Here is a 17,013-nt window from a genome sequence, read left to right on the forward strand (position 1 = left end):
AATACTTAATTTTCCTCCCCCCCCTCTCTCTCTTTCTATCTATCTCTCTATTGATGATGATGACAATGAATGTTTTCTACAGCCTTAGGTGGGTTCAGAGTATACTATTATAATCTTGTTCCTGGCAGATTTAAATATATACAAATTACACTTGTGAGTAATACTCACAAGTGTAAATATATCATTGCTATTTATTTTATAATGTATATGGTATACTTGTTATGAATATTGAATATTGCACAACATAACATTCAGATATGCAGTGAATTTGTAATGATTTGCAACCAGATTTTATGTCCTGTAACATTATAGAAACACTGCATCCTAAAATATTTACCTAAAAATACTATTTTTATGACTTTTTTAACTTTTGCATTACAATTCAGTTTATCACAGAATGTTTTTAATTGTTTCATTCATTATTATTTTCATTTTTGAACTTTTTTGAACATGTTGGTGAACCAAGTTTTGGTTATGACCCAAGGTTGGGATGTACCAACCTAAAGGGTGTAATTACCATGGGATTATTCACAGAATAAACACCTTATTTGCTGCTTTTAGGAATCTCCCCACTGCAGTTATAGAGAGAGATCATTCTACACAGTAAATTTAGATAGCATAATTATTTTTTATTTCACATGTTTTCAAATGTTTTGAAAGTACTAAAAGTTTCTTTTATGCTTGGAGTTTAGAAAGTCAGCAAATAATATCATATTTGAGTTAATTATTTATTTTCAGAGGCTTTATTTATCATTATTTGGAAAAATTGCATTTGGTTTTAGACCTACTTTGTTTTTATTTTCCAGCCGCTGTTCATAACTTCTTCCCAAACTTATGACTCATTCTAGTCATTTCCAATGTAACCTGGCAGTGGTGGTGGTGAGCACCTCATAGGTGCCTTTTGAAAATAACATTTCAATGTTAATTCAAAGAATAAAATTCTGAAATTTTTTCTACCTTTCTAAGTATAGTCAAACTTTTACTACAAAAGTTTCTGAAGTGGTTTTCATATAGAAATTGGGTGTAACAAACTGTCAGGTGCCCTGCCACTGTTTTTGCAAGTATTTGGATTTTGGTTGAAGAATGGTATAGCATCAGGCAAGTTCTGACTCTATTTATTTAAAGTTTCAGATTGTTACTTGTTTTTTCTGTTTCCTTTAGGTCACTAAACATCTACCACCTCATTCTAGTTGTTTTAGAGAGATTTATTATTCTTATCACAGCAAACAGATGATAACATGTAACCCAGTATTCTCTCAAATTGACCACTACTCTTCAGGAAGCAACATACATAGTTTAAAATTTTGCCTGCTGTGAAGGGCTACAAATTTGAAATAAGCCTGAAAATGGAAATAACTATTGGTATTAAGTGTTACATGATATATTTTTTAATATTAAATTTTGAAAGTGTGAATTGAATTTGAAAGTGTCTGCAATTATGTCCAGATGCGATGGGTGGGGGAAGTACACATTGAGAACCTTGTCAATCAGTTTGGCCCTTGAGAGAATGTGCAAGGCTCATGGGGTAGAATTTTTCTGAGCATTGTCTGTGGTTGTTAACAGGAGAGACTATTTGTACAGGGATGTGATATACTTAAATAGAAGGGGTGCAAGAATCAAGGCAGTGATAGGTGGGTCAAAAAAATTGCTAGCTTGGGGGATACATAGACTAATTGATTAACTGGAGCTACAGGTAGAGGTGAAAGTGATTCTTGTACTGCTTCTATTGGAATAGGCAGCAGTCTGGAATTCAAGGTGTTGGGGATTTCAAGCCCTGCTCTCAGTCATCATTGAACAAGTAAATACATGAGCTGTGTTAGAGTAACTAAGAGTAAGAAAATGTGTACGTATACTTGCATGTACACTAATGCTGGGAGCATTGTAAATAAATTTGATGAATTTGAAATACTGATTAAGTCATCAAATGCAAATATTGTAAGGATAGTGGAGAAATGGTTTCACTCAGACATAAGCGATGCTGAATTTGAATTTGGGGAGATGAGTATATCATACAGCTATAGAGAGAAATAAAGTAGACCAGTAAATTATAATTTATTATAATGGGGGATTTTAACTTTCCAGATGTTGACTGGAATTTGTGGGTTGGTCATTCACACACTAGCAAGATTTTTATAAATTTCTTGGATGACTCTTTTCTATAGCAGCATGTTAGAGGAACAACAAGAGAAAGCAATACTCTTGATCTGGATATCAATAGCAATTCTTCAGACATTAAGGATGTCTGGTTATCAGCAACAATTCTTTGAGCATTAAGAATCTGCAGGTAAGAGACCCAGTGGATGGCAGTGATCACAGTGTACTAATGTGGAATTTAAATAAAGATATACCTACTGTTAGAATAAAGGGAAAGGCTTTTTATTTCATCAGACAGTTTTTAAATTGTGTGCAGTGGGCTTAGCTGATGATGTTACCAACAGCAAATTCTAAATGGGAAGCATTCAGGGAAGTAATCATAGAAGCCTACTAGACTTTTCATACCAACAATTGGGATACATATAAATTATCAGATGATACAGAAGCCTAAGCTGTATATAAATTAGTCTGTAATCAAGTCAAGTCATAATCTGCCTTAGGCCAGCTAAGGCAGATTATGAGAAGTCTCTGGCAAAGAATGCAAACAATGGCAGCAAAGACTCTATGCTTATATTAACAGTAGAAGGAAGGAGTTGGATCACATCAAGGCACTCGATGTCAATGGGTTAACTGTTAATGACCTTGCTCAGGTTTTCTGACATATTCTATAGGCTGCATTTACATTCACACATGAGGAATTCTTTAGGGAAGGGAATGGCAAAAGTTTATCAGACTCTAATGGGGAGCTAAATGATTTTGTAATAAAATGAAAGGAAAGTGGAAGATAAATTATTGAAATTACATAAAAAATGGGCCTGAAGTTGATGGAATCTATCCAGTTATATTAAGGGAGGCAGCAAAGGAGGTCAGCAAACCCTTAGCCACAATTTTGAGAGTATCCTTTCAGTCACGGGAGGTTCCTATGGACTGGAGATGTGCGAATATTTCCCCAGTTCACAAAGTGAGATCAAAAGATGACACGAGCAATTACAGACCTGTTAGCTTAATGTCTCTTCCTGGAAAAATAATGGAGTCACTGGTTAAAGAAGTAATGCAGGACAATCTAGACAGGAATACATTTATACTGTGGTCGCAGCATGGATTTGTCAAGGAGCAGTCTTGTCTGGCCGACCAAGCTAGCCAGATAGATAAAGTGCCTGCCTGGCAACCCAAAGGTCGCGGGTTAGATTCCCGCTTCGGGCTTGGATCACAGTAAAATGCAAAAAACTTTGGGAGGTGCATTATGTGGCCATAGAAGCTGATGTGCCAATAACTAACAAGGAAAAAAAAAAAAAAAAAGTCTTGTCTCACCAATCTGATTGGATACTGTGATGTAGTGATCAAGGAATTGGATACAAAAAAATAATTTTGATATCATATACTTGGATTTCATGAAGGCTGTTAATATTGTTGCACATAAGTCTGCTGTATAAACTGGAGCTTTGTACATTAAGGGCAAGTTTTTGTTATGGATAAAGGGATGGTTGAGTGGGAGAAGACAGAGAGTGGCTATCAGTGAGCTCTGCTCTTCATGGACTAATTATTAGTGGAGTGCCCCAGGGTTCAGTGCTGGGCATATTGTTGTTTCAGTATTTTTTAATGGTATTGATGAAGGTATATCAGGCTTAATGTCTAAGTTTGCCGATGACACAAAGGTTGGCAGGGTGGTTAATAACAATAATCAGGGCTACTGCAACAAAATCCAAGAAAATTTGGTTGATGGGCTGAGAATTGGCACTTGAATCTTAACTTTGACAAATGCAAGGTACTGCATATGGATAGCAGTAACCCCAGAGTAACATATTAACTATGTGGTACTGTGCTCTGGGAAGTGGAAAAATGAAAAAGCCATGACAGTAACTGTGCAGTCATATATGAAATTTTCTGAGCATATTAGACAGGCTGTCAGGACTACTCATGCAGTTTTGTCAATGATATATATGGAAACTTTGCTAGTAGAGTTGTGGAGGTGATTATTGCTTTGTGCAAGGCCATGGTTGGGCAACATCTTGAGTACTGTACACAGGTCTGGATGCATTACTTTAGGAAGATTTTAAATCTGCTGGAACAGTTGCAGAGAAGGGTAACCAGATCGATGAAGGGAGCAAAAAAAGGGTTCTCTTACCAAGAAAGGCTGCAGTTCTGTAAATGCAGTGTCAGGAGACTGCATTTACAAAGTTACAAAGACTTGCTGGGAGATCTGATTGGGGTGTTTAAGGTCTTGATTGGATTGAGTAAATGTTGATTACATTATTTCTATTTCTGAGACTACACATGTCAGGGCATAAATTTTAAGTTGAGGAGGATGGATGCAGGATTGATGTAGAACTTTGCCATCAGCCAACATGTAATTGATTGTTGGAGCAAACTTCCATTTGTTGTTGTGGAAGCGGCTGGTTTAAATAAATTCTGTGAAGAAATTAGCATTAGTATTAGCATTAGCATTAGTAGAGGCATATGATGCAAGAAAGCAAGCTTATTCAGCATCAGCCAAAAAACAAACAAAAAAAAAAAAAAAAAACACACCACTCCCATTTCACCCCTCTGTTCGTTCAAAATACCTGTCCAGTTGAGCCTTAAATTTGTTTAGGCTATCAACTTCCACAACAAGTGACGGAAGTCGGTTCCACCAACCAACCACCCGCTGGCCAAAGGCAAATTTCCGCACATCTATCCGACATCCGTCCTTCCTCAATTTGAATTTATGCCCTCTGAGGTGATTATTTTGAGCAAGATGAAGAATCCCATTGGCATTGAGCATGCTCAAACCATTCAAAGCCTTATACACCTCTATCAGATCACCTCGCCGGTGCCTAGTCTCCAGACTCTGTAATTTGCAAAACTTAAGCCTTTCTTCGTAAGAGCAACCCTTTGTTCCATTTACTAATCTTGTTGCCCTTCTCTGTACCCGTTCCAGCAGCTCTACATCCTTCTTGAAATGAGGCCTCAAGACCTGTATACAGTACTCTAGGTGTGGCCTGACCATTGCCTTATACAAGGGAATAATCACCTCCTTATCCCTGCTAGAAACATTCCTGTATATCATTGACAAGACACCACGAGCTACTCTTGCAGCTCGTCTGCACTGCTCAGAGAACTTCATATCTGCCTGCACAATTACCCCCAGGTCCTTTTCATTCTCCACCACCGTCAGTGTAGTACCGCAGAGTTGATATGTTGCTCTGGGGTTACTGTTTCCCATATGTAGTACTTGACATTTGTCAATGTTAAACTTCATTTGGCACCTCTCATCCCATCTGTTCAACCTTTCCAGATCCTGTTGCAGCAGCATAGCGTCAGTAGTGTCCTTAACAACCCTGCCAACCTTTGTATCATCTGCAAACTTGGATATTAAACTTGATATCCCATCATCAATATCATTCATAAACACCGAAAACAACAACGGACCCAACACTGAACCCTGAGGAACTCCACTAATAACATTAGTCCACGTTGAGCAGTGTCCATTGATTACCACTCTCTGTCTTCTGCCACTCAACCATCCCCTTATCCATAGCAGCAATTTGCCTCCAATGCCACACTGCTCCAATTTGTGCAGCAGTGTTCCATGTGCAACAGTATCAAAAGCCTTTCTAAGGTCCAAATATATAATATCAAAGTTATTCCCTGTATCCAGTTCTTTTGTGACTACATCATAGTATCCAATCAAATTGGTCAGGCAAGACCTGCCCTTAACAAAACCATGCTGCGTCTGAGCTATAACTGAATTCTTGTCTAGATAATCCTGCAGTGCTTCTTTAACAAGTGCCTCCATTAATTTACCTGGAACAGAAGTTAAACTCACAGGTCTATAATTACTTGTGTCAGCCTTTGATCCTCCTTTGTGAATTGGGGTTACATTTGCACATCTCCAGTCTATGGGTACCTCCCCTGAGTCCAAAGAAGCTCTCATAATTATGGCTAGGGGTTTGCTTACTTCCTTTGCTGCCTCCTTTAATATAACTGGATAGATCCCATCCACCCCAGGTGCCTTTTTTATGTTTATCCTCAACAATCTCTCCTCCACTTTCCTCTCAGTTATTACAAAATCATCCAGTTCACAGCCAATGTTTACTTTACATACATCATTCTCCTTCCTAAATTCACGCATGAATAACTCCTCATGCGTGAATTTAGATGCAAAATACCCGTTTAGATTGTTAGCCACCTGAGCAGGATCCTCAACTGTTGAACCATCAATATCCAGTGGACCAATCTGATTCATCCCTTTCCTTCTTGAGTTTAAATAGGTAAAGAACTCTTTTCTGTTTTTCTTTGCATCCTTTGCCAAGGATTTCTCATAATCTACCTTTGCCTGCCTAATCTCCTTTGTGACTTGGTTACAGACCAACTTATATCTATCATAGGCTTCCATATCACCCATTAATTTGTATGTATCCCATGCATTTTCTTCTCTGCCACATGTCTCATTAGTTCATCTTAGGCCTAAACCTTGAACAATATTTCTTAGTTGGTATGTAAAGCCTGGTAGCCTCCAAGATTAGTTCCTTGAATGCTTCCCATTTTGAGTTTGCTGTTGGTAACATCATCAGTTGGTCCCACTGTATAGAATTTAAATACTGTCTCAGACCATCATAGTCGCCTTTACGAAAACAAAAACCCTTCCCTTTACCTCTGATGGTAGTTACCTCCTTGAGTAAATCCCACTTCAACACACTGTGATCACTGCCACCTAGTGGTTCATTTATCTGCAGATTCTTAATGCATGAAGAATCACTACTGATAATCAGATCAAGAGTATTGCTCCCTCTTGTTGCCTCACGAACATGCTGATGTAGAAAACAATCATCCAATAAATCCACAAAAGCCTTGCTAGTGTGTGAGTGACCAATCCACAAATTCCAGTCAATATCTGGGAAATTAAAATCCCCCATTATAAGACTCTCTGATTTACTGGCCCACTCTATTTCCCTGTACAATATCTTATTATACTCATCAGAGTCATTAGGCCTATAGCACACTCCTACTCTCAATTTTGATTTCCCTATACTTATGTCACACCAAACTGACTCGACACTGCCCTGTCCATCGATTTCGACTGGCTTCACTTGGACTTTATGTGTTTCTTAACTAATAGCATAACCACTCCTCCCCTCCTGTCCTGTCTATCCTTTCTATACACATTGTATTCCCCAAATTCCAGTTCCGCATTCCTTATATCTGTGTGACACCACGTCTCTGATATCCCAACAATATCTGCCTTTGATGTTTTGAGCAATACCTCAAATTCATCAAATTTATTTACCAAACTCCTAGCATTGGTGTACACGCAGGTATACATGCACCTGTTTCTATTCTTAGTTACCCTAACACAACCCATGTGTTTACTTGTACCGCAATGACTCCCAGCAGTCTCTGAAATATCCTGCATCTTGTTTTTCAGGCTTCTGCTCATTTCAATAGAAGCAGTGCAAGAATCACTTCCACCTCTGCCAGCGGCTACTGTTAATCTATTAGTCCTTGTATCCCCCCCAACTAGCAGTTTTCCGATCCACCAAACACTGCCTCGACAGCATCAGCAAAAATTCTTGCACCCTTTCTATTTAAGTGTATCCCATCCCTGTAGAAGCAATCTCTCCTGTTAACAAGTACAGTCCAGGCTGAAAAAAATTCTACCCCTTGAGCCTTGCACAGTCCCTCCAGGGCCGAATTGATCGACAAGGCTCTCATCATATACTCCCTCCTATTGTGTCTGGGCAGAATTGTAGACACTTTCAAATTCAACCCTAATTCATGGCTTTTTTTCAACAGTGACCTGTACTTGCTAAGTAATTCTGCTGGTCTCCTACTCTTATAGACAGATACTTGGAGAGTATGAATGAGTGAAGTGTGTAGGTTTTCCCTCCCCTCCTAATGCTTTATAAGCTTGCTTTATTGCATCATTTGTCACCACTAATATGAATAGAAATATTTATATACAGGCAGTTCTTGCTTTATGAGTTTTTTTCCCTCAAGTATCAAGTATCAACAAAATCGAAAATATGAAAATATTAATGTTAAACATTCATAAATACCGCATTCCAAACCACATGCATAGCTATACAATATAGTGTGCCCCATTTTACAATATTAATCAGTTGCAGAGAAACCATCGTATCGTTAAAATATCGTAATGTGAATCCAATAACACATTGTTTTTTGGTAATTCGTTTCAAGATCTTGGAAGTTGAAATATTCGCTGTATAACTAATCTGTTTATCTCTCTAAAATGTCATGTCATTGTTAAGGTTACAAGCGTGACTTTAACAATGACATGACATTTTAGGGCATATAAAAGGTTGTGAGCGTGGTTTGTAAATTGTATTAGATACCAATTCAAATCATTAAAATGCACTCCACTTTCATTTTTATCATATGTGCTATTATAAGAATCAATTTTAAACGCCTTTGTGATATTTTTCTAAAGCACATTTCTGGAGGTCACAACCATAAAACAATAAAAACAATATGAACTTTCCGGTTTATTGGGCTTTTCTGTTACAGCAAGCAATTATAAACTCGATCTTCTTGCATTTTTGACAACACCAATAGCTAGAATTGTGTAGTTTTTTACGTTATTATGGTGAAATGTGTTTCCCCTTTACTGAAATCTTCAATCGTATAAAAAACATAAATAAATCTTCTCTTCATTCTTTTTTTTTAAAAGCTTTGTAAACTTGTTACTCCATGCGAATTGTGTTAGTTGCAATTTGTGTGTGCCGTTAAAAAATGGTTATGCATGCAATTGTGGAATTTATAATTAAAAGGGTAGATTATCTTGGAAACAAATGCCTCTTGAAACATTTCTGAAGAAGACAACTCCTTGTGCAACAAACCAATGAGTGCTGAGCCATTAATGAGTGATCAACGAGTGTGCATTTAGTCAATGATGATGAAGAATAAACATTCTTTGTTGTTGTTGTTATTTGGTTTTTAGGAGCATTAGCAACTAAGGCCATATTGCTCCGGGAATATGCGGTGGTCATTCCCTGACCTTTCCGCATCCTCCGTATTTGGTGGTGACGGGCTCGAATCCCGGTCTATCAAGAAGCGTGTGCTAAAACATTCTTTAACATTTGTAAGTTGTAAATAATTTCTCTATTATTATAATTTGCTTGATTTTACAGGCTATGTTTTCATTTCTTTCAATAAATCAATCGTTGTTTAAACATAAATTAATTAGCTAACTAATTTCATTGTTGAGAACGTAACCCCTATTTTTAACCTTATGTCTGTGGGAAATAAATTCCCGCTTTATGAGTTTCGCTTTACGAGCACGCACTAGGAATGAATTAACTCGTAAAGTCGAGAATTACCTGTATATAATAAGCAGAAATAAATGCACATGTGAAGTTTTGAAAATTCATGCACTTAACAGTCCTTTAAATTTAAAAATGGAAGCGACTAAGGGATCGACTAATGTCTTTTTTTATGTATAATTTATTTTTGTAATGTTTATTAAAGTTAATATTTTACTGTTTTTTTCCTGAAAATAAAAGGTATGTAACACAGTGTTTTAAACAATTAATTTTTTTTTAATTTAAAACGTTACATATAATAAGCATTGCAGTCCATTAAGAAAAGATGAAATATTGGTATTGTTTAGGGTTTTTCTGAATTCATGTGTATGAAAAACCCTAAAAACTTTTCAAAAATTAAAACAGATATTTGTTAGGTGACCTGCCACTGTTTTTGTTAGGAATGTGCTGGGTCACAAATGATCTTTATGATTTTAAATTTTACAGTCAGGTTATAATGTAATATCCTGTTCCTAATAGTTTTTATTGTCAATTTATTTTTCACAACTATTTTACTGGTGACATGCTTTCATTCTAATATTTCTGATTTAATTTTCCATCTCATGAGAGTATGCCATCTCAGGGAATATAACAGTTTATTCAAAGGCTATTCTTTTAATTTTTTTGCTTTGTCTTGATAGGTGCCTTGCAGTTGAGATGTTCATAGCATCGGGATACTCCTCAGCTCAGCCAAATGGTGCTGTTGAGGAGTTTTAACAATGTTATCTCCTTTAATTTGATAAAGTCTTTTGATTGTTATGAGTTTTATGATTTGATACTATTTTATGTTTATGATCACTTTTGAGATGAGGTCAAACAAGCAATAAAACAATAAAATAATTCTGCTGTTTCTGGCAATTTTGCTTGGTTTACATTTAGTTTTCAGGTTTGTTATTTAATTTTGACTTTTGTACATGCTGTGTTTTTTCTAAATAACTGGTGAAGGAGACTGACAAGGTTTCAGCAGGTTTGATAGATATTTCATTAGTACTTTTCATTCTGATTAAAAATTTCATACATTTTGACTCTTCATAATTTGGCAAATGAGGCAACATAGTCCCATCAGGCATATATTTTTAATGAATACAACTAAATTTCATTACCAAGTCTCCTTAATTTTCTTGTTTTATTTGACATTTTAAATGTTAACAAATCCAGATCACAGGTCTAATAGACCAATTGTCTGTTCAGCATGCATTTCATAAAAATTCTTATGCCTTTTAAACATTAATAACTTTGCTTCTATTTATGATAGAATACAAAACAGTATATTAAAGCATAATTTATTACATTTTCCATTATAAATTAAAAATGAACTTAGTTATAAGTTTAATAATTTATAAGAAAAAAATTTAATTTCAGATCCTGTTGTGACTAATTAAAAATGGTCATAGTAGAGAAAAAGTTAATTGTGTTCTATGGCTGGTAGAATTTAAATTGCAAGTTATGTTAAGTTCACAGAAGAAATTTCACTGCACAATATCACAGAATTTCACTCCACAGGAATTTAATTTCTAATTGAATGAATATTTTAAAGAAATTTAGATAGTAATATCATGACCATGATTTAGAAGGCATCAAAGTAGCATGTGAAATGTGTATGATAATGGCATTTATGGAAGAAGCATTTCAAATGAGTCCATGAAAGTTGCCAAAATATATTATGTTGAACTAGATACAGTAGTGAAGGAAATTCTCAGAGTGAAATTATTGCATGAATATGCTTAGTCAGTCCAAGTGTTTCAAATGTTACAAGAAGAGGAATACCATGAGAAGTTTAGCTTTATGTCAAATTAGAAAAACAAAAAATTTCAAATTTGAAAGAAGCAGCAGTCACTATCGAATGTTACCTTTCAATATCACAAAATTTCTACCTCCCCAAACTGATTAAATCTTTCTAATAGTAGTAATGGCAAATGATGCAAGAAAGCAAGCTCATATATAGTTGTGAATTCAGGGGGTGACTGGGGGTGAGTTTTACCCCGGTGGAATAAAATCCCCCCCCCCGGTGAAAAATAGTAATTTTTATTTTATAAAACACTAATTCAATAAAGTTATTTCAAATAAACAACACGAAAAATCACATCAACTAAGTGTGGTACTTGTTAGGCAGTAGACAGCTGAAATAAATCACTAAAATTCAAGACAGGAAATTTTCAAAATAATTAAATGGGCAATATTTCTGGCTGCGCAAATTGAAACTAAACTCCACTATTTCAAGTGTCCGCATTTTAGTTTTATGGTTTCAGGTTCCTTTTATTTTCACACAAACCATCTCTTGATAGTGATACTGTTTCACACAAATGTTCTACTTGTAACTAATTCTTTGTTTGTATATTGCAAACAAGATTGCAAGCCGCAAATAGGTTCACCTGAATTGGTTCCTGACAGATAGTAGTAGTAGTAGTAGTAGTGGCATGTGATGCAAGAAAGCAAGTGTAAGAGCTTATGCAGCAGGCGCCTCCATAGCCAGGTGGGAAGGAGCAGCAGCGCGAAGCACACGCTTCTTGATTAGACCGGGGTTCGAGCCCATCGCCACCAAATACGGAGGATGCGGAAAGGTCAGGGAATGACCACCGCATATCCCGGAGCAATATGGCCTTAGTTGCTAATGCTCCTAAAAACCAAATAACAAACAAAACAAAGCTTATGCAGCATCAGCCAAAAAAAAAAAAAAATAATAATAAAAAAAAATCACACCATTCTCTCCAAATGCCTGTCCAGTTCCTCCTTAAATTTATTTAACCTATCAACTTCCACAACGAACAGATGGAAGTTTGTTCCAGCAATTAACCACCCGCTGGCTAAAGGCAAATTTCCACACATCTATTCTACATTTGTCTTTTCTTAATTTGAATTTATGCCCGTTCGTAATCGTAATCTGAACAAGTGGAAGGTTCGTAATCTGAACAAGTGGAAGGATCCCATCAGAATTCAGCGTGCTCAACCCATTCAAGGCCTTATACACCTCAATCAGATCACAGCACAGGTGCCTAGTCTCCAGCCACTGCAATTTGCAGAACTTAAGCCTCTCTTGGTAAGAGGATCCCTTCATTCCCCTCACCAATCTTGCTATCGTTCTCTGTACACGCTCAAGTAAATCTACATCCTTCCTAAAATGAGGCCTCCAGACCTGTACGCAGTACTCAAGGCATGTCCTGACCATTGCCTTATACAGAGGGATAATCACCTCCTTTTCCCTGCTAGCAAAATTCCTATATATCATTGACAAAACCCCATGACCTGCCCTGGCAGCCTGTCTGCATTTCTCAGAAAACTTCATATCTAACTGCACAATTAGTACCAGGTCTTTTTCATTTTCTACCACCTTAAGTGTAGTACCACACAGTTGGTACGTTTCTCTGGGGTTACTTCTACCCATATGCAGTACTTTGCATTTGTCAAGGTTAAACTTCAGTTGCCACTTCTTAACCCATCTGCCCAAATTATCCAGATCCTGTTGCAGTAGCACACTGCCATTACTGTCATTAACAACCCTGCCAACCTTTGTATCATCTGCAAACTTCGACATTAAGCCTGATATACCTTCATCAATATCATTGATAAATATACAAAACAACAGTGGACCCAACACCGAACCCTGTGGGACTTCACTAATAACATTAGTCCATGAAGAGCAGCACCCATTGATTACCACCCTCTGTCTTCTCCCACTCAACCATCCTTTTATCCATTGTAGCAGCTTACCCTTAATACCATTCTGCTCCAATTTGTACAATAGTCTTCCATGCACAACAGCGTCAAAAGCTTTCCTGAAATCCAAATATATGATATCAAAATTATTTTTTGCATCCAGTTCCTTTGTAACCACATCATAATATCCTATCAAATTTGTCAGACAAGACTTTCCCTTAACAAACCCATGCTGTGTCTGAATTATTGCTGCAGTCTTGTCTAGATGATCCTGCAATGCATCTTTAACCAGTGACTCCATTATTTTACCCGGAACAGAAGTTAAACTAACTGGTCTGTAATTACTCGTGACACCCTTTGATCCCTCTTTGTGAATTGGGGATACATTTGCACATCTCCTGTCCATGGGGACCTCCCCTGAGTCCAAGGATCCTCTCATAATTATGGCTAAGAGTTTGCTTAGTTGCTTTGCCGCCTCCTTTAATATAACTGGATAGATCCCATACACCCCAGGTGCCTTTCTTATGTTTAACTTCAACAATTTCTCCTCCGCTTTGCTCTCAGTTATTACAAAATCATTAAGCACCCTGCTACAATTTGATAACCTTATGCCATTTTCAAATCTTAATAACTCCTCATGTGTGAATGTAGATGCAAAATACTCATTCAGTTTGTTTGCTTTCTGAGCAGGATCATCAACAGCCGAACTATCAATATCAAGTGGACCAATCAGATTCATCCCCTTCCTTTTAGAATTTATATAAGTAAAGAAATCCTTGCTGTTTTTCTTACATCCTTTGCCAAAGATTTCTCGTAATCTGCCTTCATATGCCTAACCGCCTTTGTGGCGTGATTACACACCAGCTTATATCTGCCATAGGGGGCATGGTGGCCCAGTGGTTACGACACTGGACTACCAGCCTGATTTACCCGGGTTTGAGTCCCGCTTTGCTGGAAGTCCAGCAAAGTCCAGCTCCATCATGCTGGGAGAATGGTATAATAATAGTAATAAATTAGAACAATAATAATAAATTAATTAATAGTAATAAAAAATTAATAAATAAATAAACATCATGAAAGTTGCTCCAATGGACCTACCTATCCCAAGGTTGGAGTGGCGGCCAAGGCAGATTGTGGTGCCATCTGGTGTCACTCCCAAGAACTACAATTGGACATAAGCCGAAGCTAAACAGGTCCACCTCCATAGATGAATGATGTTGCAGAAAAATATTAACCATACTGCATTGAGTGTGGCGCAGGATAAAGTCACTCATGCTCAGGCCTTAGGCAGAGGGGATGGTTTGAAAATTCAGAGACGGTCTCCCAAGGAAGACAGCGGAGCAAGTGGTGCTGTCCCCCATATGGTTACCACAAGAAAAAGGGCAAGACCATCCATCCCCACCAACTGGAAGTGCTTACTGCACCAGTGACCACCCAGAAAGGAAGAAAAAGCCAACATATGAAGGGAAGCATCGAAATGAATACATACATCATGCAAGCATACTACGAAATAACAAAGCTGGAGACCGACATGACAACATACAGGGCGAGACTACATACAAAGTGGCTGGAATGATTCCCAGATATTGAGGTCACTGAATAGCAGACCAGAGAAGGACCATCATTATGAAGAACCTGATAGCTCCTGCAATCTTGGAAAAAAATCAAGCAGGACGTGAGCGATCAACTACAAAGGATAAAGAATATGGTCAATATGGAACCATAAAGACTCACATGATACCGAAGCAGAGGCCCAATAGAACTTTGTGGAGAGTCATGGACCACCTCAATCCAGCAAATAATACCACATTACCTCAACCACAATAGTGCAACACTGGAGGCCATCCACACAGCTGTGTATTGTGCTGTCATAGCAGCCACTAGGATTAATGGAAGAGAAACAAGAGACCAGCAGCAGCAGCAGAAGAACTGAAAGCAGAAGGAACCGCCAGCTTGGAAAAGAAGACTTCATCAGAAGATAGAAGAATTAAGAGTCAAGATAGGCCAATTGACCCAGTACCAATGGGGTTATAGGAGTAAGAAATTGATTGGAAAAGAGAGACAGCGTCCACAGCAAACATGAGACAAAAAATCAGAGAATAGGAGAGTACTTGGACACAGTGAAGCAGAACCTCCTCACACTCAGCAAGAGACTACACCAATACAAAGAGAGCTCCCAGAGGAAGATGAACAACCGAATCTTTGATGAGGACCAAAGATGCTTCTACATGAGTCTCAGAGAAGATGGGAAAGAAGGGAATGGACCACCAAAGCAGAAGACGATTGAGGGAGTTCTGGGGGAAACATATGGAGCAGGGAAGTAAGACATAACAGCTGAGCCCTCCTGGATAGAACTAGAACACAAGAAAACCAAGGATGTACAAGAGATGAGAGAGTGGGAGATTTGGGAAGAAGAAGTAAAACAACCAATCAAAAACTCTCACAACCAATGAACTCCAGGAATAGATAACATCCACAACTATTGGTACAAGAAGCTCACCTGCACACACAAGCACCTGGAGAGCAGCTCACCCGAATGATAAGGCACCCAGAGACAATCCCAAAGTTTCTTATTCAAGGAATCACATATCTGAAGCCTAAAGATGAAGATATAAGAAACTCGGCAATACAGGCCAATCACCTGCCTCCAAACAATGTACAAGATCCTGACCAATTGAATAACCAAGAAGATATCAGACCACTTGGAGAGCCAGAACATAATGGCCAAACAGCAAAAAGGATGCAAGCAGCTAAGCAAAGGATGCAAGGAGTAATTAACTATATAGCCACAGTTATAGAGAAGCCTACAAGAAGCACCTGAACATGTACACAGCCTACATTGATTACTGCAAGGCCTTCGACTGCATGCCTCATAGCTGGCTAATAGAGGTGTTGAACATCTACAAAGTCAATCCATTAGTGACAAACTTCCTAGGAGAAACGATGGCAAAATGGAGTACCACCATTAAGATCGAGAACATCATTTTTGTCCATCCTCAATTTCTCCTCTGCTTCCCTTTCAGTTATCACAAAGCCACATACTCCTTGCTTGATGAACATTTGGCATCTCCTACTCTAAAGAATATCTCATTTGTGAATGTAGATGCAAAATACCTATTCAATTTGTCCACAATCCGAGGAGGATCATCAACAGTCAACCCATAAACATCAGCCTCTTCCTTCTACGTTGATAAGCATAGAAGTCTTTGCTGTTTTCCTTTGCGTTCTTTACCAGAGACTTCTCATAATCTGCCTTAGCTTGCCTAACCTCCTTTTACACTTGATTACAGACTAATTCATATCTACCATATGTTTTGTTATCACCTGATAACTTATATGCATCCATTACCTTTTCTTCTCTGCCACATTTCTAGGTCATCTGACATCCATTTAGGTCTAAGCCTCGAACAGTATTTCTTTGTTCATATGAAAAGCCAGTAGTTTACTTCCCTGAATATTTTCCATTTAGAAATTGCTGTTATTAACATCATCAGTAGGTCCCACTGCACACAATTTAAAAACTGTCTGAAACCTCTGTAGTTGTCCTTATGAAAGAAAAAGCCTTTCCCTTTACCCTTGACAGTAGTTATGTCTTTAATTAAATTCCGCATTAGTACACTATGATTGCTGCCACCCAATGGGTCTTTTACATGCAAATTCTTAATGCACAAAGAATCACTGCTGATAGCGAGATCAAGAGTATTGCAATGATTTGAACATTCAGCAGTTACTGATTGATGTTTTTCCAGAAGATAGATTGGTACAAGCAGATCAGTTGCTTGGTTATCTGTTTTCATTTGGTCTTTCCTCATTAGGTTATTCATCAAAACCACATTTTGGAGGAAATGAGGGTTTCAGATTGTTTTAAGCAGGATTGAAAATAGGATCGAGTAATTTATCATAAGTTATGATTCAGTCAAAGCCTAGAAATATGTCTTGTAATTGTGCTTAAATTTTGTTAATTAAG

General features: G+C 37.6%; 1 protein-coding gene across 5 annotated transcripts in view; it reads left to right on the top strand.

Annotated features, from left to right (window-relative positions):
- Positions 1-17,013, top strand: part of LOC150082988 (uncharacterized) — a 1,785,507-nt gene that overhangs the window by 240,740 nt on the left and 1,527,754 nt on the right. The gene's annotated exons all lie outside the window — the stretch shown is intronic.

The sequence above is a fragment of the Mastigoproctus giganteus genome, chromosome 7 (genome assembly GCF_048544385.1).
Source record: "Mastigoproctus giganteus isolate SK-2022 chromosome 7, ASM4854438v1, whole genome shotgun sequence".
In the NCBI taxonomy this organism is placed as follows: Eukaryota; Metazoa; Arthropoda; class Arachnida; order Uropygi; family Thelyphonidae; genus Mastigoproctus; species Mastigoproctus giganteus.